Below are 25,146 nucleotides of genomic sequence, written 5' to 3' on the forward strand. Positions count from 1 at the left end.
GGTCCCTCTGAGTGCAGCGTGGGTCCAGAAATATCCCAAACCCCATGACAAAGGGTCTCTGTGAGGGGGGGCTTCCCGCAGTGCAAAGCTGTAGCCAACTCTGGGGTGGATCCACGGTGGCCATTATTTGCCAGTGACAGAGTATGGAAATGTCTTACTTATTTTGGCCCTCCATGGCTTCCCTTCTCCTGTTAAAGAGGCGTCCCCCCGGGCTCCCTCTGCCTGTGTGACTGGCCAGCAGGGGGTGGTGATAACTTTCTGTCCACTTGTCTCAGACACTGTGAGGGAACACTGTTGCTGGGGGAGGCAGGTGTCTGTGAGGGGAGATTGCAGCGGGAGCTGAAGGGACATTGTGGTAGGGGGAGGCCTCTGGGTGGCTGGGCAGGGGGGACCCTAGTCAGGTTGGTGGTTTCTGGAGGGTTTGGGGTTTTGGGGGGTAGTTCTGATGTGCCCAGTCCTAAGGCTATGGGTCCTGGAGGTGGGTATCGCTGGGGGCCTGTTGGCTGCAGACCAGTGGGGGTTGGGGTCTCTTGGGCAGGTGGGGCAGGGGATTAGATGCTGCCTGGTGCTGTGCCACGGGCTCTGTCTGGGATTGCCCAGCTGGCTCCTGGGACCATTGCCATGCCCAGTGCACAGAGCTGTGGTGGGGCGGTCCCTGGCGCAGAGTGAGGGGTCCTCCTGTAAAGCGTCAGGGGGTCCTGCTGGTAGGAGGAGGGGGTCCCAGGCAAATGGGCTGGCAGATCCTGGTGGAGGGCAGGTGGGGGTCCTAGGCAGGCAATGGGGAAATCCCAGGCAGGCAGTGAAGGACTATAAAATGACTCTACAGAAACAGCCCCCCACCCCATTTCTCCTGCCATTTGCAGGAGCAAATCCAGCCATGGGGGAGCAAACAACCCAGGAATGAGAGTTTCCTAGCAGACAGGCATGGAGAGGGCACAGGGAAAAGGAGATAGAGAGACTGACAGGGTCCGTGGGATAAAAGAGTTTTGAAAGAGATTTCCAGCTCTCTCATCTGCCCAGACAGATGTATTACTGCAGTGTGGGGAGAATCACTTTCCTGTGGACAAGACGAGGATGAGAGAGAGGAAAACCCAGTTCCTGACTCCATGTCCCTCCTGCTGGGGTGTGGCTGCCGTGGGGTCAGTGTCAGAGGGAATCCTCGAAAGGGACTCCTTTGGTTCTGCTTTTTTCTAGGATTGCGTTCAGAGACTTTGTTTTGCGATGCGGGAGGGAGAAAGGAGGTTAAAAGTGTGTCTGTGGGCTTAGCCTGGCAGGAGGGGCCAGGTCTCTGCTGTAATCCAGAGATTGAGCATTTTCTCAGCACGGCAGAATCTCGGATCTCGCTCTGCAAGGAAAGAGCCTGGGGGAAGCGTGATGTGAAATGAACTAATGCCCGTTCCTAAACTTCCACAACAGCCCTTCTTGCCCGGCCAGGTTGCAGAACGACGCTCATGTTTCTTTCCGGTTCATCCCGTCCTCCCATGGGACAAGGGAGCGACATGGCTGCAGAGGAGCCAGCTCAGGTAGGGATTATTGAGGGGGTTCTGATCTGTTCCTGCAGGAGAGAGAGGGACAGCAAATACACGGGAGAGGGGAAGGTTTGCACCATCTGGTTTGGAGGTTGGAGCGGGGCAGGAAATGCACAGGGTGGAGAAAGGGAGGAGACCAGGGGGTGGCAGACCTGCTGGGAGTTGTTTAATAAGTGGCCTAGATTCTAGGAAGAGACCCATGAGGTTCGGAGGTGGAAATGCTCCAATCTGATGAACCGAAAATAACCTACCTAGATGGGGCTTGGAAAAAGGACCAGACTCCTAGTGCTGGAGCCTCACCCAACTAACCAGCGTGTGCCTTGAAATACGAAGGGGGAAGCCACCAGTCAGGCTGAGGGGAGATTCCCCTGCTTCATATCCAGCTCTAGGAGTGGCTAAGTCATTATGCAAGGTAACCCATTTCCCCTTGTTTTTTCCTGCCCCCCCCCCCCGACGTTCTTGTTAAACCCTGGATTTATGCTGGAAATGGGCCACCTTGATTATCATACACATTGTAAGGAGAGTGATCACTTTAGATAAGCTATTAGCAGCAGGAGAGTGGGGTGGGAGGAGGTATTTTTTTCATGATTTGTGTGTATATAAAAAGATCTTCTCAACTTTCCACAGTTTGCATCCGATGAAGTGAGCTGTAGCTCACGAAAGCTTATGCTCAAATAAATTGGATAGTCTCTAAGGTGCCACAAGTCCTCCTTTTCTTTTCACAAGGAGGAGGGTGTTGGGCTTCCTACAAGAGATCTCTCCCTCGACCCAGCTCGGGGCAGCATCTCCGGTATCAGTCTGTGGCTAGTAGGTGTGTGATGGATCTGCTGGGAGAGAGGAGGGGTGTCTCTTCGCCCCCTCACCCTGGTGTTTCCTGGGTGCTCTGAGCGGGGTGGGGGTGGGACTCTGTTGACTGCGGTCCACCCAGAGTTTCCGTTTGATTGGCTCCTCTCCCCCACGAATAGTGGGGCCGTGAGTGGGGCAGCAGGTCCTGAGTGGGGGGCTCTTGCTCTTTCAGGGGCCGGTGACCTTCGAGGAGCTGGCTGTGTATTTCACCAGGGAAGAGGGGGCTCTGCTGGACCCCGCTCAGAGAGCCCTCTCCATAGACGTCATGCAGGAGACCTGTGAGACTGTGACCTCGCTGGGTAAGGGTTCCTGTCCCCTTGGTTCTTGGAAGGGGAACGGAAGAGATGAGGTTCACGCCACCCCCACAATGCCACCTCTGCTCTCTCCTGTTCCAGCATCACCCCAGCATGCCAGTGACACACACAAGACCAGAGACCCTCCCCTGCTGCTGAATGCTGTGGGAAGAGAGCACAGGAGCAGAATCGCACAGTGTCAAATATCTCCTGTTTGCACAAGTAAAACGGGGGGTTAGGTCCAGCATAACGAACAGAAGCTTCCTACCCTTGGCCTTCTCTCAAATCCTGAGCCTTCTCCACCCAGACCAGAATGTGCTTGGGGTGTAAGAAGCAGGCTGCTGGGGTCAGAGCGGCTGGTCCAGGGTTACTGATCACACAGACCTTGAATGCTGGCTGGGGGAATCCAGACAAGGGAGCTCCAGCAGCAGAGCATTGAAACTTAGCCAGGATTACAGATGACACAACTCCTCATTGCTCCGGATTGCCCCGTGCATGGGACAATGGCCTCGGTTGCTGGTGAAAATCCTTGAGACCTGGAGAGTTGCTCCCCCCATCCCCATGTGCAATAGCCACAATCTCTCTTCTCTGCAGACTTGGTTTTTTGAGTCCCTCATTCCTGAAGTCACATGACCCCGATTCTTATTTTTCACATTCTGCTTTTCTAGACTACTTAGAGTCTGTGGCTTCTGAATGATAGTTTCTAATTTCCCAGTGTTCTCCACACCCAGGGATTTTCCTACTCCCTCCCATTGCACTGGACTCATTAGATTCCCTAGTATTTAAGAACGGCCACACTGGGACAGACCAAAGGTCCATCTAGCCCAGTGTCCTGTCTTCAGACAGTGACCAGCGCCGGGTGTCCCAGAGGGAATGAACAGAACAGGGAATCATGGAGTGATTCATCTCCTGTCACCCATTCACAGCTTATGACAAACAGAAGTTAGGGACACCATTCCTGCCCATTCTGGCTAATAACCAGTCATGGACCTGTCCTCAATAGATTTCTCATGGTGTTTTTTGTTTTTTTTTTGTAACCCTATTATGATCTTGGCCTTCACAACGTCCTCTGGCAAGGAGTTCCCCAGGTTGACTGTGCATTGTGTGAAGAAATACTTCCTTTTGTTTCTTATAAACCTGCTGCCTATTCATTTGATTGGGTGATTCCTAGTCCTTGTGTTCTGAGAAGGAGTAAATGACACGTCCTTATTTACTATCTCCACGGCAGTTTTGATTTTATAGACCTCTCTCATATCCCCCCTTTGTCTCTTTTCCAAGCTGAATAGTCCCGGTCTTTTTAATCTTTCCCGGAACAGAAGAGTTTCATACCTGTAATCATTTGGGTTGCCCTTTTCTGAACCTTTTCCAATTCCAATATATCTTTTTTTGAGATGGGGCAACCACATCTGCAGGCAGTATTCGAGATGTGGGTGTACCATGGGTTTATATGGAGGCGATATGATATTTTCTGTCTTCTTATCTATCCATTTCAGAATGATTCCCAACATTCTCTTTGCTTTTTGACTGCCGTGGCACACTGAGTTGATGTTTTCAGAGAAGTGTGCCCAGTGACTCCAAGGTCCCTCTGTTGAGTGGAAACAGCTCATTTAGAGCCCATCATTTTATATGTGTAGTTGGGATTGTGTTTTCCAATGGGCTGCAATATGGTGCTATCCTGACACCTAGTACTGCTGAGATCCTGCATTCAGTGATATCCCTGCCCTTCCTGTTCCCGTTCTCATAAAAGAAGAAGAGCATCCAAATGCGTGTTTCCCTTCATTCCCTCAGCGGTCCTCATGGGAATCCCTGATGGGTTCCAAAGTGTATTAAAACCTTTCTTAAAGGGTTACCTCTTGGTGGTTATCAGGTCCTGTGAGTTTGTAGCCCAGAAAGACCCCCCTCAGTCAGCTCAAACTCAGCTGTTTATCCCCCAAAAGTCTGTCGTCTTCAGTCTCCTGAATGAGGGGAAATCCGTCCCTACCCCTTTCTGCGTTGGGTAAAGCTTCAAAAGGTGGAGCTCTGCATAACCAGCCTTGAGATCTGGCATTCATCACTCCGTAGTGATACCAGCTTGCACAGGAAACCCATCCCGCAGCCCTTCCTGGTATCATGTGGCGCATCTCGGCATCATAGTCTGTGAAGAATTCATGCTTTCAAGGGCTGGCTTAGATATACAGATAACAGTCATAATTAGGGCAAGTGTTTGCAGGCAATGAAAAGAGAGTAATTGAGAAACGTGAGCAATATCTAATCCTTTAAAGCCTGAAAGTGCCTTGGGGGGAGGGGACAGGAGCCGGCTGTGTGGGGGCGGTGGGGCTCAGATACTGGGCATTGAGAGCCTAGAGCCAGCTGTGCGCTGGAGAGACGGGGCAAGAACCAGCTGTGTACAGGGGAGGTGAGCAGGGGAGAGGTGCTGTGGACACGGCCGCGAGCAGCTGTGAGTGCCGTCCTCTCTGCAGTATGATGAGAGAGCCTGGCGTCCCACTGCTGATCCCAGACTTGTATGAGGAGGGAAGAAATTGGCATCAAGTCTCAACCGCAGCCAGCCTGTGCCCTGGGGAGGAGACGGGTGTCTCCAGGGAGAAATCTGGGGGATTGTGACCCTGCATGCCCCACCCACCCTCTGATCAGCAATTCCAGATATTAACGGTGATTCCACAAACAAAGAGTAATTTTGGGAAAAAATGCAGTCCTATCGACAATTTCCGGAAAACACCGGCCCTGGTTGTAACATTAAATCCGATCGTCTCAAGATCTAGGCCTGTGTTGATCAGATCTGCCACTCTGCCTTCACGGAGTTCACTCTGCTGGTGGGTTCTACCCCTTCCCCCATTCTGTGTCTGCCTTGTCTATTTAGATTGAAACTTCTTCAGGACACAGGCCATCAACGCTTCTCGGTTTGTACTGTGCCTAGCAAAATGAGGACCCACTGTTAGTTGGCCCTTAGGCACTAAGGTAATGAATATGATTGATAATAATCATCTCCTGGCACTTTGAGCCAAGGAAGCCGGCCTTGGGACGTTACTACTTAAAAGTCAGCTGGGCTTAAAAGCATGGAATATTCTTTGTGACAAGTATCCCACAAATTCCACTGACCTCCCTTGTTTTCTTTGCCTTGAGCAGGGTTTCCAGTTTCCAGAACTGATGTGATCTCGCAGCTGGAACGACGGGAGGAGCCGTGGGTCCCAGACCTTCATGGCTCTAAGAAAAAAGTGCTCCCGAGAGCTGCCTGCATAGGTGAGGCATTGGTTAAACCAACCCCAAAACTGTTGGTGAATACAGGAAACATTTGGGATGCCCTACAAAGACCTTGTGAGCTCTCCAAGTTCAGGATTGTTCCCTGCAGATGTAGAATCATTAGGCAGAGGTCACTCATGGCTTCCCACCTATCCTGACTGACAACTGGCAGCAGGTCCCTCCCCAATCTCACTGTCCCCTGAGATTTCTTCTGAGATACGGACCCAGAACTGATCCCTTCCTTTCTCTCCTCTGGGGAAGGTTGAAGGGAAAATCAGCTCCTGATAGGTTTGATCTGTCCTGTACACATTTTGGTTCCTTCATCCCTTTTTCCATTCTTCTCTCTGAGATTTCCTTTCTCTGTGGCGCAGGCAGAGACTTACGTCTGGATTCTCTCGGTCTCCCGTCAGGTGTTGGGATGGTGAGTGAAAACGAGGAGGAACCCCAGCAGGAAGATGCTGAGCGAGTAGAAGCCCATGGGATGTTGTCAGGAAGGTTCAAAGGGAATGATTCTGGGAGCTGTGGACGCCCAGAAAAAACAAAAGCCTGTGAGAGTCAGCAGAGGCCAGAGGAAAACTTCGGAAGCCAGTCAGACCTTATTACACGTGAGAGAATGAACTTGGAAGGAACATGCTACACATGCCTCGAGTGTGGGAAAAGCTTCAAAGGGAGCTCGGACCTTCTCAGACATCAGAGAATCCACACGGGTGAGAAACCTTACGCATGCTGTGTGTGTGGGAAATGCTTCAAGCAGAGCTCGCATCTCATTGCACATAAGAGAATCCACACGGGTGAGAAACCTTATGGCTGCCCTGAGTGTGGGAAACACTTCAAGCAGAGCTCACACCTTATTACACATTGGAAAATCCACACGGGTGAGAAACCTTATGGATGCTCTGAGTGTGGGAAACACTTCAGTCAGAGCTCAACCCTTATTAGACATCAGAAAATCCACATGGGAGTGATCTGTAACAAATGCCTTGACTAGGGCTGACCAAAGGTATTTTTTTCTTTTAAATCACATTTGCTAATTCCCACTTAGTGATCTGTGCCCCATCTTCACCGTGGTTACTCAGCTCCCCCAGATGAGTTGCCTGCTCCTGCCTTTTGCAGCTCACCCTTCTTTGGGGTCAGTCCTGTGATGTTTTCTATCAACTCCTTTCCTTTTGGGTCAAAGGAGCGTGTGTCCCTCCAGCCAGGAATGTTCATCAGCTCCAGGTGGGGGAGAGAGGTTTGTTCCCAACAAGCTACACTGAGGCAAAAACTACCCGTGCCGTACATCCACTAGGACTGTACATGGCGTTGGCTGCTCAAGTGAGTGATCTTGGTGTTAAAAGACAATTACAGTTGTCGTGCAGATGCAGCCGAGGTGCAGTGGTTGGCATTAGCTTTCCCCTTGACCTGACCTAAACTCCATCACATGTCCTAGTCTAAACAAAGCCTGAGCATCACAGTTATACTGTTCCCCCATTTAAAAACAATTGTTAGTCATCAAGTTCCCCCACCAGGATCATATTGTTTCATTCCCAGTTGTCACAGTTCATCAGAGCGCTGTTGCTTCAGGTTTTCCTGAAGGCAGATATTTTTACTCCCGTTTTCCTCCCTTAAAATATATTGAAGTATAACAAAGAGCAGGAATAGGGAAGGGATAGGGAAAAATGTCTTTTGCCCTCTGTAACAACAGAAGAACATAGGGTAAATCAGAGGGATTCTCCATCTCCATCTCTATCCCCCTATTCTTCAATTGGTAAGGTCAATATTTCCCGAAGGGGCTGGGAAGAGGATTCCCTACTAAATGATTTGGAACTAAGCAAAAGACCCATTCATTTGCCTCCCAAAGCAGTTGTGGCCCATGCCCTGCAGGAGGTTGCTCCTGAAGATCTTCCCTTCCTAATCAGGTGCATGTTGCGTCTTATTTGGGAAATGCAATCCCTTCCTAGGTAGAGATGGGAAAAATGGAAGTGACATTTCTGTTCAGCTCCCTCCTGGGAGATGCTGTAAATGTGTAGGAAATGACATCCATGAGGAATGTGATAGAGCTGCAGAAAGACACCCATTTTGAGTAGATACCTGACATTTGGTGTCTTAGAGGGATTCTAAGCCGCACCTGAATTTAGTCTCTTATTTAAATCTGTGCCACCAGATTAAAGAAACAAAAGGGCATATTTGGGGGAGTTACACCTCAGTATCGCTACTGGTATGTTGTGTGGTTGGTGAAGAATTCTACGCCAGAGCCGTGTAAAATTGCTACAACTAAGGTCAAAGATTTGACAAGAACTCAGGTAGAAATGAGAGGTACGAGTGGTTGATTTTCACCCCAGAGATGGACGCTATGGTGACCTGTGGCCAAGGTAAACTGTTTTTGGAATTGCTCACACTTCTAAGGGATGCCATGATGAAACTGGGAACAACTGTCTTTTACCATTTGGATCCCAAGTTTCCTGAAGCACAGAGAGAAACAGCTGATTCCTTCAGAGCCATGCCATGCCTATGGGTCCCAAACTGGCTGCCTTGCTGGACAAGAAGCACTTCCGTGTTGGTTAAATGATGGTAGCCAATGAGGGAATGTAACAGATTCCAAGTTCAGACTGCAGGATACATGAATGCTGAGTCCAGAGTCTGTGGTTTGGTCGTGATGCATGATAGAAAGGGGCCATGACAGGGACACACTGCCGTGCGGGGCCAAAGTTGAAGGAGCTGTGACACGCCTACCACAAGGTGCAGGAGGCAAACTGCTGCTCCATATTGGGGGCTAACTAACCCCAGCATCACGGCAAGAGTCTACCTAGCAGCTGGAGAAAAAATATGTATGAGAGTCAAAGACACCCCCACGTGGCCTGTCTCTTCCCCAATCTCAACACCTGGAAGATTGTCTGGAAGACTCAGAATTTGAACTGCGGAGATTGGTCCCAGGCTGAGAGGGAATTCAGCCTGTGTATTAAGAACTCAACATGGCCTGGAGCAACCAGTGAGTGAGAAAAGCTGTTTGATCCAATTCTTGCTTAGTATATTCAAATTAGAGTTTAGACTGGGAGTCTGTTTTCATTTGTTATGTAACCACTTTTGACCTCTGTGACCAATACTTATACTCAGTTAAAATCTAACTTTCTGGAGTTAATAAACTTATTTTACTATTTTATACTTACTCCTGAGTTTGTCCAAAGTGCTTGGGAAAGTTGCTCACATGACAAAGGCTGGTTCATGTCCCCTTTATTTTTGATGAAGTGGCGAACTAATTAATGAGCTTACACTTTTCAAGTGAAGGCCGTGAGCCGTGTAAGATGGTACATTTCTGAGGTGCAAGGCTGAGAGCTGGGGAGATATGCTGGTGTCTCTGTATAATTGAGGAGTGGTTTATAGAGCATTCATGCAACTGAGTTGGGTGCTTTGCTGCATGTTGTTGGCCAAATGATCATAGAATCCTCGGATATCGGGGTTGGAAGGGACCTCAGGAGGTATCTAGTCCAACCCCCTGCCCAGAGGAGGACCAGTCCCCAACTAAATCATCCCAGCCAGGGCTTTGTCAAGCCTGATCTTAAAAACTTCTAAGGAAGGAGATTCCACCACCTTCCAAGGTAACCCATTCCAGTGTTTCACGACCCTCCTAGTGAAAAAGTTTTTCCTAATATCCAACCTAAATCTCCCCCACTGCAGCTTGACCATTACTCCTTGTCCTGTCATCTGTTGTCACTGAGAATAGTCTAGATCCGTCCTCTTTGGATCCACCTTCATTTAGTTCAAAGCAGCTATGACATCCCCCCTCATTCTTCTCTTCTGTAGAGTAAACAATCCCAGTTCCCTCAGCCTCTCCTCATAAGGCATATGTTCCAGACCCCGAATCATTTTTGTTGCCTTTCGCTGGACTGTCTCCAATTTCTCCACATCCTTCTTGTAGTGTGGGGCCCAAAACTGGACACAGTACTCCAGATGAGGCCTCACCAGTGTCGAATTGAGGGGAAGGATCACATCCCTCGATCTGCTGGCAATGCCCCTACTTATACACCCCAAAATGGGACTTATACACCCCAGTCGTCTGGGACTTCCCCCGATCACCATGAGTTTTCAAAGATATTGGACAATGGCTCTGCAATCACATCCGCCAACTCCTTTAGCCCTCTCGGATGCAACGCATCCGGCCCCATGGACTTGTGCTCGTCCAGCTTTTCTAAATAGTCCCGAACCACTTCTTTCTCCACAGAGGGCTGGTCATCTCCTCCCCATGCTGTGCTGCCCAGGGCAGCAGTCTGGGAGCGGAGTTTGTTCGTGAAGACAGGCAAAAAAAGCATTGAGTACATTAGCTTTTTTCACATCCTCTGTCACTAGGTTGCCTCCCTAATTCAGTAAGGGGCCCACACTTTCCTTGGCTTTCTCCTTGTTGCCAACATACCTGAAGAAAGCCTTCTTGTTACTCTTAACATCTCTTGCTAGCTACAACTCCAGGTGTGATTTGGCCTTCCTGATTTCACTCCTGCATGCCCAAGCAATATTTTTATACTCATCCCTGGTCATTTGTCCAATCTTCCACTTCTTGTAAGCTTCTTTTTTGTATTTAAGATCAGCAAGGATTTCCCTGTTAAGCCACAGTAATGTCCCGAGCTCCCCAAGTCCCATTGACAGCTGAGCTCTTCCTGCCCATTGAGCCCAGCAGAGACAGTGGGTGCGGGGTGAGTTTGTACCCAAATAACTGACAGAGCCAAGCAGAGAGCAAAGAAATGTTTCCTTCAGTCACTAGGTCTGTGTTTCTGTGGCTCTCTCTCTCTCCCCTTTTCTGATAACGAGCAACGCTAAGAGAGGAAGAGGTTCAAACATGTGCTAGGTGGTGGCTAGGGTGGGATGACAAATTGAAAACCATCACAGAGCCCTCTACTGTGACACTGAGACGATCCCATTCTGACCTTTTACTGACACTTCTTTAATAACTAAAAAAAAAGAACAGGAGGACTTGTGGCACCTTAGAGACTAATCGATTTATTTGAGCATAAGCTTTCGTGAGCTACAGAATGCATTCGATGAAGTGAGCTGTAGCTCACGAAAGCTTATGCTCAAAGAAATTGGTTAGTCTCTAAGGTGCCACAACTCCTCCTTTCCTTTTTGCAGAAACAGACAAACACGGCTGCTACTCTGAAACCTGTCGTCATTAATAACGGTTCCCCTGACGTACGTTGCTAAGATTATTTCAATAGCTCCTACACCGATACCTCCTGCCCCTTCTGGCTGGTTTATTGCACTGTTTGGAACCTGCACCTAAAATTACATCCTCCCTGGGAGCAAGATTGAATACTGCCCAAGGAAACCCCATTGGGTTTCAAGTGCCGCACAAGCAGGGAGGCAAAGGGACAGTACAGGGTCGCAGAGCTTCTCCTTTGTCCCAGGGAGAAGGATCTAGTGGGCTAGATTAGGGGGGCTAATAGTCATGACTCCTGGGTTCTATTCCTGGCTGTGGGAGGAAAGGGGTGTCGAGTGGATTAGAGTGTGGGGGGGGGCTAGGAGTCAAAGAAAAAACACCTCCCTTGTGTTCAGCTTCAATGCACATTGAACAAGAACATGGCTTCTCATGTCTTAGGTTGTGATGCCATCGTGTGGCCGTTTCATTTCACTTCTTCTTGTGAAAAGGTTTGGGTGCCTTGCACAGACAAGTTATTTCCTGGGGAGAGACGGAGAAGTGGAAGCTGCATGGATTTCATCCTCCGAAAAATAGATTAAAATAATCCCCAGACAGCTCAGGCCCACCCGTCCCCCCTCGCTGCTGCCAGTGGAGCTCAGTTCTGGGCCTGGTGTGCAGTAAATGTGGGGGAGACGCTGCCTGCCTGGACTTTTCGGGAGAAAAATTCAGACACGATGCCATGCCTGGTGCAGGAGATGCAGATGTGTTGCTTGATTGTTTTTCTCATTTTAAATGTTCATTTCAATCGCAAAAAATCTTTGAAAAAGACCATGAAAAAAAGAAGAAACCATGAAAATACCCAAGGGAGAGAGGGGGTTTCTGAGAGCCGGGGTAGAGATGGAGATTTTCATGAAACGGGGACAGGGCAAAGCAGGGAGCAAAGGGGGAGGTTTTTTGTGCAGTTCCATTTTAACCAGCCTCACATCCTGGAGTCCCTAATGTCCCAGCTTACCCGCAACGTGTGACCTCGAGACTCCTCCCCACTGCAAAAACTGCAGATCCCCCAGCACTCCTTAACCTAGATGGATCCTCTGGCAACCAGATGTCTCTGCAGAACCGCCGTGGTTACTCTCCTGAGTGTCTGTTCAAGGATAGCTACTGACTTCTCCTGAGAATGCAGTTGAGTAATGGCTCTCCCATCTCTAGATGCTTTCCTGTGGGCTCTGAGAAGGAGGATGGGGCGTGTATGATAAAGTCCACGCAACATTCCCCTTTCATCCCAGCCCTGGGACGTCACCAGTTGCCACCTATCCCCTGGCAGCAGTGAGGGATGTTTCCCACTGTCCAGGAGACACCAGCCTTGGACCAAAGGCAGCTTGAGGCTTCTCCTCTCTCCCTTCTTGAATTAAGTTCATGTTTTTTCCAAGAGTTAAAGCAGCCCAAAGCCCCAGGGTCTGGATTAATGTCACAAGTTTGCTATCTCTCCCTGGAAGACAACTTCTTAATGAGAGGAGTTAAATGAGATGAGTGGAGTTAAATCAGTTCTCAGCCTGAGTCCTTTGCTCTTAATCCTGAGGATATTGTCCCAGCGTGGGGCCATTTCCTGCCTCTCTTTCACACAGAAGGACAATTTTCTTTGCGCAGACGCAGGAACATCAAGATCTTTCTCTGTCCCTTGTGCAAAGCAGAGTGTCAAATTCCAAGGAACCTTCCTCTTCTGCGATGGAAACAATGGAGAAGCAGGGGGCCCTGGGCACCTCTAGCCCTGGCCGGGAGATGTTCCCTCCCTGCTTTCTTTACGCTGCTTGTTGTTATTTCATGGAGTGTCTGGGATGGGGGAAAAGCTGAGTTCACTCCAGGTGGAGGGAAAAAAGGACCCTGAGAATCTCAGGGCCTCAGGGAAAACCCAACCCCTGCTACCGGGATCACGGAGGTGCTGGGGATTTGAGCAGGAAAGGGACTGTGTGAATTGTCCAGGTGGGGAATGAATAACCATTGACAACTAGATCCACCTCATTAACCACTGACACAGGCTAATCGTGCTGCAGATAGAAGGGAAACTGGGAGCGATTCTTTGCTGTCAGCCATGGAAACAGTGACCCGAGTGCACTGCAGTAAATGTGCTGGAGAAAGCTGGACTTTACAGGCAGGTGGAAATAGCAGATCCCTGCAGGAGTTTCAGTCCTGCTCAGTGCGTGGCAGGTGCCCATTGCACGGAAGGTCTTTGGGGGTTTCTGCTCCTAAGTCACCTTGGTACTTTTAAGATTCCCACCCAAGGGGTGGCTTGGGACAGTAGCGGATGAGAAGGGGGAATCCTCCAGCCCTGGAGGGAAAGGTCCCGTCTGCCCAGACTGAGGGGCAAGGAGACGGAGGGGCAGTCAGTGCTCAGAGAGGAGAGAGCTCAGTGATTTACACCCATCGGGGGACACTGTCTTTTTGAGGCGGGTGCAGCTGGCTTGGGATGGTGCTGATGATGGATAGAAAACAGGCTGGAGTCAAAGACAGATCAGACCACAGAAGGGGAAGGGGAAGGGCTTCTCCATAGAAGGTCCTGGGTGCTCAGATACCCCAGTTCTAGGTACCCTGGCCTGTCCCAGGGAGAAAAGACAAAGAGGGGCCCAGCCCCCCGACAGTCATCCCATGGAGAAGAATCTGGTTGGGAGTGGGGTGAAGGTTCCCACTGGACAAAGGGGAGCTGAAGTCCCCCAGCGTCCTGGAATTTAAGCAATGCAAACTTCAAACCCTGCATGGGTGGGGCCTGAGGGGCACCCGCAGAAGGTTGGGCTGGACAGGGGTGGCAGGTTTCTACAATTTTTGGTGGTTTCCAGAATGGGACCAAGTCCTGCTTCCCCGTTCACCTCCCCCCACATCTGCCTAAGGTTCTGGGAGGGAGTTTGGGTATGGGAGGGAGAGGGAAAGGGGTTGGGCTCTGGGAGGGAGTTTGGGTGTGGGCTGTGTGTTGCGGCAGGGGGTTGGGGTGCAGGAGGGAATGCAGGGTGCGGGGTCTGGGCTGGGGCAGGGGGTTGAGGTGCAGGAGCAGGTGTGGGGGCAGGCTCTGGGAGGGAGTTTGAGTGAAGGGGGTGGGCTCTGGGCTGGGGCAGGGGGGTAGGGTGCAGGAGGGAGTGCAGGGGGTGGACTCTGGGAGAGAGTTTGGGTGCAGGGGGGTGGGCTCTGGGCTGGAGCTTGGGGTGCGGGAGAGAGTGAGGGTGCAGCTCTTACCTCAGGCATCTCCCAAAAGCGACCCACACCCCCCTCTGGCAGCAGCTCCTAGGTCGGGGGTCTCTGCCCATCGCTGCCCACGGACACCACCCCAGCAGCTCCCATTGCCACAGATGGCAGAGTCGGCCCTCGGGGCGGGGGCAGCGTGTGGAGATCCCCCCACCCCCGGGGCTGCAGGGACGTGCCTTGTGGAGAGGCTGGTGGAGCAGTTCATGGGACAGCGGGAGCTGCTGGTGGGACGCGGAGCAGTTCGTGGGACGGCGGGAGCTGCTGGTGGGACGTGGAGCAGTTCGTGGACTGGCAGTTGGAGCAGTTCGTGGGACGGCGGGAGCTGCTGGTGGGCCGCGGAGCGGAGCTGAGCGAAGCAGTTCGTGGGGCGGCTGGTGGAGTGGAGGCCGATGGAGCTGTGGGGCGGTCAGCTTAAGATCATGTAAGGTGCCTTTTACCCCCGCCCCCATCTCCACCCAGGTTGGGAGGTAAAGCTCTGCAGATAAACTTTTGAACTTTGGGGCTGCCCTGACCAGGGACAGAGACTTTTGGGTCATTGGACTTTTGGGACTTTGGGTGATTTGGGGTTGCTGGACTCAAGAACCAAAGGGAAAGGGCATGCCCCAATTTGCTTGGGGTGGGTTTTTTTTTTTGCTCGTGGGTTGTGTTATGAATCCTGTTGGTGATGTTTCCCCAACATAATGCCACATTGTTTCTCTCTGTTATTAAAAGGCTTTTTGCTACACTCAGACTAGGTGCTTGCGAGAGGGGAAGGATTGCCTCTGGGAGGCGCCCAGCGGGGGTGGTACATATTTGTCCCAGGTCACTGGGTGGGGGCTCGAGCCGGTTTGCATTGTGTTATTGGAATGGATCCCCTAGATATTGAACCCGGCCCTTGTTGCTGCCAACTCTGACGGGCTGAAGGGTTACACGGAGCGAGGGTGGGCAGGAAGCCGCCTTAGCCCCCTTGTGCTGCCAGTGATGGTGGTGGGGGTTCCCAGGCCCTTTAAATTGCCCGGGGGCAGCAGGCGGGGCTGGGGGAGACACCGGCCCCCGGACTTTGGTGGAGCCAGGCCCCCGTGGTCTTATGTTGCTGGAGCACGGGCACCAGGGGCCCAGATGAGGCGCCTCCCCTGCGGCTGGAGGAGCATGGGTGCTAATCCACCTTTCGGCGGGTTGGTTTTTGGAAGGTTAAATGAAGGCAGCCTCTGCTCTGGGCTCGCCCAGTTTCAGGGCCTGACGCTGCTTTGCACAACGATGAATCTCGGAACAGGCCAGCAATGAAATGATGGCAGAACCTGAGGAAGGAAAAGCCTCCGGGTTCGTCTGTGGGCCTTGACGCCGAACGGGAGCCGTAATTTGACTCGCTTTGTGGCTGCGGCCGGTAAAATGTCAGGACAAAGTCGTCCCCGTGATTGTGACACTGGGTTTGAGGCGGCTTTGGTCTTATAAAAATGTAACTAGCATGGAACACTTGTGTTTTTAAAGGTGGCTTCCCCAAGCAATCCCAAGTTGTTCTTCCCAGAGCTGGGTGATGGTGGGCAGCAGGGGATCTCCCCAGTCTGTGGGGGAATCTCTCTGGGCCCCACTGTTAGTTCTCCAGCCTTTCTCCCCCTAACCACGCACACCCCTCCCCTCTCCATTATCAATGCTTTACAGTGACCCCTCCCTCCCCTTATGGGATACAGACTCTCAGTGACAGAGACTGCCTGGGGCTCCCCTCTGCATGGCCCCAATGGGGAAGGAAAGAGTCTGACGGGGAAAGGAAGGAGACAGGCCGAAGGAGTCAAATGGGGCTAGACGAGAATAGAGAATAGAGGAGATTTTCTTCCTATTAAAATGGACTGGAGTCTCATTGCTGGAAAGCCACATCTTGAGTGAGGTTTGAACCGGCAGCCTTTCAATTGCCAGGCAAAGGTGCGAACCACAGAGACCGATCACGGCCGACTTCCCAAAGCTGTCCAAGGAGCCCCTGCAGGGGTGCAAGTGGTTAGTGCAAAGGGCAATATTGCTGGGGTTGTGAGTTCAAGCCTTCCCTGCAGCCCTGGTTTCTATTACCCCATGGAGCTTCCCCAGCTTGCTTGTCCTAATTCACATGGAAAGTGCCATGAGAGGAAGGTCTGAAATGTGGACGTTGGTGCAAAGCTTGGGACCCCCCACCAATGCTGCCATTAGCTGTGGGTGGGTTGCTCAGGGGCAGGGAGAATTGATTTCTTTGCTGCTGAGAAAGCTGCCAGGACAGGTCTGTGGGCACCAGAGCTCCCCACTTCTTCCAGCACATGCCAGGCTCTGTCACTCCTGGAGGAGGGTCATAGAATCATAGAAGATCAGGGTTGGAAGGGCCCTCAGGAGGTATCTAGACCAACCCCCTGCCCAGAGCAGGACCAACCCCAACTAAATCATCCTAGCCAGGGCTTTGTCATGCCTGACCTTAGAAACTTCTAAGAAAGGGGATTCCACCACTTCCCTAGGTAATGCATTCCAGTGTTTCACCACCCTCCTAGTGAAAAAGTTTTCCCTAATATCCAACCTAAATCTCCCCCACTGCAACTTGAGACCATTCCTCCTTGTCCTGTCATCTGCTATCACTGAGAATAGTCTAGACCATCCTCTTTGATCCACCTTTCAGGTAGTTAAAAGCAGCTATCAAATCCCCCTTCATTCTTCTCTTCCGTAGACTAAACAATCCCAGTTCCCTCAGCCTCTCCTCATAACTCATGTGTTCCAGTCCCCTAATCATTTTTGTTGCCCTTTGCTGGACTCTCTCCAATTTCTCCACATCCTTCTTGAAGTGTGGGGCCCAAAACTGGACACAGTACTCCAGATGAGGCCTCACCAATGTCGAATAGAGGGGAACGATCACGTCCCTCGATCTGCTTGCAATGCCCCTACTTATACACCCCAAAATGCCATTGGCTTCTTGGCAACAAGGGCACACTGTTGACTCATATCCAGCTTCTTGTCCATTGTCACCCCTAGGTCCTTCTCTGCAGAACTGCTGCCGAGCCATTCGGTCCCCAGCCTGTAGCGGTGCATTGGATTCTTCCGTCCTACGTGCAGGACTCTGCACTTGTCCTTGTTGAACCTCCTCAGATTTCTTTTGGCCCAGTGCTCCAATTTGTCTAGGGCCCTCTGTATCCTATCCCTACCCTCCAGCATATCTACCACTCCTCCCAGTTTCGTGTCATCCACAAATTTGCTGAGGGTGCAGTCCATGCCATCCTCCAGATCATTAATGAAGATATTGAACAAAACCGGCCCCAGGACCGACCCTTGGGGCACTCCGCTAGATACCGGCTGCCAACTAGACAAGGAGCCATTGATCACTACCCGTTGAGCCCGACAATCTAGCCAGCTTTCTATCCACCTTATAGTGCGTTCATCCAGATCATAGGTCTTTAACTTGTTGGCAAGAATAGTGTGGGAGACCGTGTCAAAAGCTTTGCTAAAGTCAAGGAACAACACGTCCACTGCTTTCCCCTCATCCACAGAGCCAGTTATTTCGTCATAGAAGGCAATTAGATTAGTCAGGCATGACTTTCCCTTGGTGAATCCATGCTGACTGTTCCTGATCACCTTCCTCTCCTCTAAGTGCTTCAGAATTGATTCCTTGAGGACATGCTCCATGATTTTTCCAGGGACTGAGGTGAGGCTGACTGGCCTGTAGTTCCCAGGATCCTCCTTCTTCCCTTTTTTAAAGATGGGCACTACATTAGCCTTTTTCCAATCTTCCGGGACTTCCCCCGATTGCCATGAGTTTTCAAAGATAATAGCCAATGGCTGTGCAATCACATCCGTCAATTCCTTTAGCACTCTCGGATGCAGCTCATCTGGCCCCATGGACTTGTGCACGTCCACTTTTTCTAAATAGTCCCGAACCACTTCTTTCTTCACAGAGGGCTGGCCACCTCCTCCCCATGCTGTGCTGCCCAGTGCAGTCATCTGGGAGCTGACCTTGTTCGTGAAGACAGAGGCAAAAAAAGCATTGAGTATGTTAGCTTTTTCCACATCCTCTGTCACTAGGTTGCCTCTCTCATTTAGTAAGGGGCCCACAGTTTCCTTGGCTTTCTTCTTATTGCCAAAATACCTGAAGAAACCCTTCTTCTTACTCTTAACTTCGCTCGCTAGCTGCAACTCCAGGTGTGATTTGGCCTTCCTGATTTCACTTCTGCATGCCTGAGCAATATTTATAAACTCATCCCTGGTTATTTGTCCAATCTTCCACTTCTTGTAAGCCTCTTTTTTGTGTTTAAGATCAGCAAGGATTTCTCTGTTAAGCCAAGCTGGTCGCCTACCATATTTACTTTTCTTTCTACACATCGGGATGGTTTGTCTCTGTAACCTCAATAAGGATTCTTTAAAATACAGCCAGCTCTCCTGGACTCCTTTCCCCCTCATGTTATTCTCCCAGGGGATCTTTCCCATCAGTTCCCTGAGGGAGTCAAAGTCTGCTTTTCTGAAGTTCAGAGTCCGTATTTTGCTGCTTTCCTTTCCTCCCTGTGTCAGGATCCTGAACTCGACCATCTCATGGTGACTGCCTCCCATGTTCCCATCCACTTTTGCTTCCCCTACTAATTCTTCCCGGTTTGTGAGCAGCAGGTCAAGAAGAGCTCTGCCCCTAGTCGGTTCCTCCAGCACTTGCACCAGGAAATTGTCCCCTACAGTTTCCAAAAACTTCCTGGATTGTCTGTGCACCGCTGTATTGCTCTCCCAGCTGATATCAGGATGATTGAAGTTGCCCATGAGAACCAGGGCGTGCCACCTTGTAGCTTCTGCGAGTTGCCGGAAGAAAGCCTCATCCACCTCATTCCCCTGGTCCGGTGGTCTATAGGAGACTCCCACCACGACATCACTCGTGTTGCTCATGCTTCTAAACTTAATCCAGAGACTCTCAGGTTTTTCTACAGTTTCATACTTGAGCTCTGAGCAGTCATACTGCTCCCTTACATACAGTGCAACTCCCCCACCTTTTCTGGCCTCCCTGTCCTTCCTGAACAGTTTATATCCATCCATGACAGCACTCCAGTCATGCGAGTTATCCCACCAAGTCTCCGTTATTCCAATCACATCATAATTCCCTGACTTTGCCAGGATCTCCAGTTCTCCCTGCTTGTGTCCCAGGCTTTGTGCATTTGTATATAGGCACTTGAGATAACCCGCTGATCGCCCCTTCTTCTCAGTATGAGGCAGGAGCCCTCCCACCTCACACGCTCCAGCTCGTGCTTCCTCCCGGTATCCCGCTTCCCCACTTACCTCAGGGCTTTGGTCTCCTTTCCCTGGTGAACCTAGTTTAAAGCCCTCCTCACTAGGTTAGCCAGGCTGCTCACGAAGATGCTCTTCCCTCTCTTCGTTAAGTGGAGCCCGTCTCTGCCTAGCATTCCTCCTACTTGGAACACCATCCCATGGTTGAAGAATCCAAAGCCTTCTCTCCGACACCACCTGCATAGCCATTCGTTGACTTCCATGATTCGACGGTCCCTACCCCGGCCTTTTCCTTCCATGGGGAGGATGGACGAGAACACCACTTGCACCTCAAACTCCTTTATCCTTCTTCCCAGAGCCACGTAGTCCGCAGTGATCCGCTTAAGGTAATTCTTGGCAGTATCATTGGTGCCCACGTGGAAAAGCAGGAAGGGGTAGCGATCCGAGGGCTTGATGAGTCTCGGCAGTCTCTCCATCACATCGCAAATCTTAGCCCCCGGCAAGCAGCAGACTTCTCTGTTTTCCCGGTCAGGGCGGCAGATAGATGACTCAGTCCACCTGAGGAGAGAGTCCCCGACCACCACCACCCACCTCCTTCTCTTGGGAGTGATGGTCGTGGAACCCCCAACCCTAGGACAGTGCATCTCATGCCTTTCAACTGGTGGAGTCTCCTTCTGCTCCCTTCCCCCAGACGTATCATCTGGGTCACTCCCCGCAATGGTACCTGTGGAGAGAACATGAAAATGGTTACTTACCTGTGTCCGCTTTGCTGGTACATGGACGTTCCCCCTTCTTCTTCTGGAGGTCACATGTTGCCAGATTTCTTCACAGTCCTCCTGTCCCTGCTGCGCAGCCTGCTCTGAATCTTCAGAACCTTGTGCCCATAGAAGCATATCGTGACGTCTGTCCAGGAAATCTTCAGTTTCTCTTATGCAAGGCAGGGTCGATACCTGTTGCTCCAGACCTTGAACCTTCTCTTCCAATATGGAGACCAGCTTGCACTTTGTACAGACAAAGTGGCTTCTGTCCTCTGGAAGAAAGACACACATGGCACATCCAGTGCAGGTCACAACAGTTGACCACTCCCCATCCATATTACCTTCCTACTATGAGCTTCCTCCGGAGATGCAGTAATTCCTCAGAGAAGTCGTTAGGGTGTAAGCCTCAGTGGGCTCACTCCAGGTGAACTCCCAGGGAAACTCCTGCTGTTTGCTGCTCTGCTGTTCCCCGTTGCTCTGCTGTTCCCTGCTGCTCAGCTGGTTCTATAAGCACCGAGCCTAAAGCTCTTCCAAGCCTTCTTAGCGCAGCGGGCAGCGTATCAGTCTCATAATCTGAAGGTTCTGAGTTTAAGCCTCAGAGAAGGCAACTCTTCCTGCTCCCTGCTTTAGATTTTCTAACGGAAATCAGAGAAAAAAAGACTAGAGCTGCGTGGTTTCTAGACACCCTCCCATCCATCTAACACACACACACAGACTTTTTTCTAACGGTACGTGTACAGTATGAAATTAGTTCAAAATGATTCGATGGGAAATTTCGGGAGCTATTTTAGACATTCAGGCTTCGGTGTCCCCACTAAAGCGTGTGAATTCGGCTGAGTGCGTCCACAGTACCGAGGCTAGCATCGAACGTCGGAGCGGGTGCACCGTGGGTCGCTATCCCGCAGTTCCCGCAGTTCCCGCCGCCCACTGGAATTCTGGGTTACGCTCCCAGTGCACGATGGGCAAAAACATTCTTGGGGGTGTTTCTGGTGCGTGTCATCAGGAAGCTCTGGCAGACAATCGTTTCACGCCTTTTTGGCATGCAGACGCCGTACTGCTTTCAGCAGACGGTGCACCGCTTGCTCTCCTGCAACTATGAATCCGCCTCTCATTTCCTCTCCCCTTCCGATGTAATCTCTACTATCTGCTCTTTCTCTTCCTCATCGAACTCTTCTGCCTCCAACTCTGCTCTCCCACTGGTGCCATGCTTCCGAGCTTCTCCGGGTTGTCTGTCCTGGGATCCCGCCTCCGTGAAAACCACGGAAGACAACCATTTCCCGCCTTTGTTCGGCTACCACAAACCAAACAGCACCTCTTCCCCTGCCACTCTGCTCTCCTACATTTCGTGCCCGTTTTCCAGGATTACCCGTGCAGGCGCCATGGAGCCCACTCAGATCTCCACTGCAGTTTTGAGCATTGTAAATACCTCGCGCATTATCCAGCAGTATGTGCAGTCCCTGCAAAAGGGGGCGAGGAAACGACGACGGGGCGATTACTATACTGATGAGGACATGGACAAAGATGGCACGGCGTGTGGCAATTGGGAGATCATGGTGGTGCTGGGCCAGGTTCATGCCGTGGCAGGCCAATTCTGGGCCCAGAAAACAAGCAGAGACTGCTGGGGCCTCATCGCGTTGCAGGTGTGGGATGATTCCCAGTGGCTGAGAAACTTTTGTAAGCGTAAGGGCCACTTTCATGGAGCTTTGCGACTTGCTGTCCCCTGCCCTGAAGCGCAAAGACACCAAAATGAGAGCCACCCTCATAGTTGGGAAGTGAGTGGCCATAGCCCTGCGGAAGCTTGCAACGCCCGACAGCTACTGGTCAGTTGGGAATCAGTTTGGAGTGGGCAAATCTACTGTGGGGGCTGCTGTAATCCAAGTAGCCAACACAATCATTGACCAGCTGCTATCAAGGGTCGTGCCTTTTGGAAATGTGCAGACCATTGTGGATGGCTTTAATGCGCTGGGGTTCCCTGACTGCGGCGGGGCGATAGACATAACGCATATCCCTCTCTTGGCCCCGGAACAGCGGGGCGGCCATTACATAAACCGCAAGGGGTACTCTTCCATGGTGCTGCAAGCCCTGGTGGATCACAAGGGACGTGGCGAAAGGGATGCACAAACAATCCAGTTGGGCCATTGCCCACAAGCTCACCCCAAGCAGCTTGGACTCCTGATGACTGTGATGCTGAGGTTCCTTAGACCCCTGTTCATATTCCAGACCCCAGCCGGTGCAGCATCCCTGCCCAACCACTCACCATCTGCCCCAGGAGAACCAGCTGGTGGGCTGCATCCACAGGCAGGTAGTTTATGCCGCTCCCCTCAGAGCAGCAGCCACAGCTGTGCAGCTAATCCCCACATCTGGTTGCCGGGGATCCAGCTGCATTGTTTGGGCATCCCTTTCAAGACTTGCCCTCAACAACCTGGCAGCCCCCAGCTTTCTCATTGCTCTGTGGTTGTTTGCTCTGTGAAAGGGGCCTCTAGGAATTGGTATTTCCAGAGGCATTAAAGAATCATAAAGGAGAAGGAAAAGTTAATGCCTTAGAAAAGTCTGTGTGTCTGTGTTAGATGGATGGGAGGGTGTCTAGAAACCACTCTGCTCTCGTCTTTTTTCTCGGATTTCCAGTGGTAATCAAGGTCAGCCATTGCCAGCAGTTGACAAGAACATGTGAGAACAGTGCGGGTGGGAAATAAACATGGGGAAATAGTTTTACTTTGTGTAATGACCCATCCATTCCCAGTCTTTATTCAAGCCTAAGTTAACTGTATCCAGTTTGCAAATTAATACCAATGATCACTGCAAAAGGTTCCCCCCACCCCACCCGGCTCTCCTCCTGGTAATAGCTCACCTTACCTTAGCGAGCAGATGGAGGGACGTGATCGTTCCCCTCTATTCGACATTGGTGAGGCCTCATCTGGAGTACTGTGTCCAGTTTTGGGCTCCACACTACAAGAAGGATGTGGATAAATTGGAGAGAGTCCAGCGAAGGGCAACAAAAATGATTAGGGGTCTAGAACACATGACTTATGAGGAGAGGCTGAGGGAGCTGGGATTGTTTAGCCTGCAGAAGAGAAGAATGAGGGGGGATTTGATAGCTGCTTTCAACTACCTGAAAGGGGGTTCCAAAGAGGATGGATCTAGACTGTTCTCAATGGTAGCAGATGACAGAACGAGGAGTAATGGTCTCAAGTTGCAGTGGGGGAGGTTTAGGTTGGATATTAGGAAAAACGTTTTCACTAAGAGGGTGGTGAAACACTGGAATGCGTTACCTAGGGAGGTGGTAGAATCTCCTTCCTTAGAGGTTTTTAAGGTCAGGCTTGACAAAGCCCTGGCTGGGATGATTTAACTGGGAATTGGTCCTGCTTCGAGTAGGGGGTTGGACTAGATGACCTTCAGGGGTCCCTTCCAACCCTGATATTCTATGATTCTATGATTCTATACCTGATCACTCTCGTTACAGTGTGTAGGGTAACCCCCATTGTTTCATGTTCTCTGTGTATAGGAGTCTCCCCACTGTATTTTCCACTGCATGCATCTGATGAAGTGAGCTGTAGCTCACGAAAGCTTATGCTCCAATAAATTTGTTCGTCTCTAAGGTGCCACAAGTCCTCCTGTTCTTACTCATGGTGTTGTATCCCCATAGTGTGGCCGTTTGGTGTCAGTCCTTTTAAATAAACAAGGAGTTTTTTTCATAGAAACCATATTTTCCTCATACAGACACAGGAGTAGATTAATCTACAAAGGGAAGGTGATTCCAAGGCAGTTCCGGAGGGAGAAGGGAACGTTTTCAGCATCACTAAATTATTGTGTTGTACCTCACACACACACAGAGTGACAATAAACTCAATTAACTGAGCTACCAACATACTGCACAGGAATGAAATAAACAACTTTATGTTCAAGGAGTTCGGTGCATTTAAATAATATTAAAAATATATTTTGGGCAACGCATGGAAAATTCATTGTATTGTACAACCCACTTGATATAGTTAATACACCACATAATATTTAATGAAGTTAAGAACGATGTGCTTATAAATGAACATGTTGTGCCATTTACACACGCACACGACCTAGAAAAAACTGAATTATTTGAGCTTCCAACATTTCCACTTTCTCACAGCATGTTAGACCCCCTGCTTTAAATGAAATATGTCTAAAGGCCAGATGTATGAAAGAATTGTCTCGTTCTGTATTTCTTAGCTTTTATCTCAAAAGGTAATAGCCTCATAATCTCCCCCAAACACCCTGGGACCTCTGCAAATTATTAAAATTCCCCTGTCCTCAGCAAGGTCACGACAGTGACCCACAGCTAGAGTGTCTAGGCCAAGCGTTCTGAAGGAGGCAAGTCAAAGATTTTCTCTCTGCTTCCCTTGGCAAGGTCTGACTGGGAAAACAAAATCCCCCACATGGAAACTTTTCTGCTGAGAAACCAATACTAGTCTGTTTGGGGACTTTGATTTGAATGGATTATTATTCTTCTCTTCTGATCTCTGAATTATTTCAGTTCGGTCTTTGTCCTCCAGATGTGTTGCAAGGTGTTGAATTGCGGGGGAGAGAGGCCAAGTCATGATGTCTCTTCCCCTCTTTCATAGTTTCTTCCAACTTGTTAGGAAGTTCCTCTGCCTTGATGTAAGTCAAGCAGTGTCCATTGTCTCCGGGCTGTCTCGGAGGAGTCCACATTGTACACGGTTCCTGGGAGAGTCCTTGGGAGCGTGGATACCTTCACTGGGCCAGCAGCAAGTCTGGCTCCTCCAGCGTCACACCAGAAAGGCTGGCGGTGGCCATTTCCCAGCCTCATCACAGATTTCAGTGAAGCACACAGAGCAAAACTCCACCACTTCCCAGACAAGCCTAGCACACACCATCCACCCAGGTATTAGCCTTCAACAGATCACGACTTTTACAATGATAGCTCACCAGGCCGACTCTGTACAAATCATACCTTAATTCTATGAGAGTGGTGACTA

General features: G+C 50.5%; 1 protein-coding gene and 1 non-coding gene across 2 annotated transcripts in view; one reads left to right on the forward strand and one right to left on the reverse strand.

The window, feature by feature from the left end:
• Positions 1-25,146, reverse strand: part of LOC144258216 (uncharacterized) — a 970,182-nt gene that overhangs the window by 400,983 nt on the left and 544,053 nt on the right. The window lies entirely within an intron of this gene.
• TRNAM-CAU (transfer RNA methionine (anticodon CAU)) lies at positions 20,711-20,783 on the forward strand. Its single transcript has one exon. It is a non-coding gene; the product is annotated as a tRNA-Met (tRNA).

Source organism: Eretmochelys imbricata, chromosome 28 (assembly GCF_965152235.1).
Source record: "Eretmochelys imbricata isolate rEreImb1 chromosome 28, rEreImb1.hap1, whole genome shotgun sequence".
In the NCBI taxonomy this organism is placed as follows: domain Eukaryota; kingdom Metazoa; phylum Chordata; order Testudines; family Cheloniidae; genus Eretmochelys; species Eretmochelys imbricata.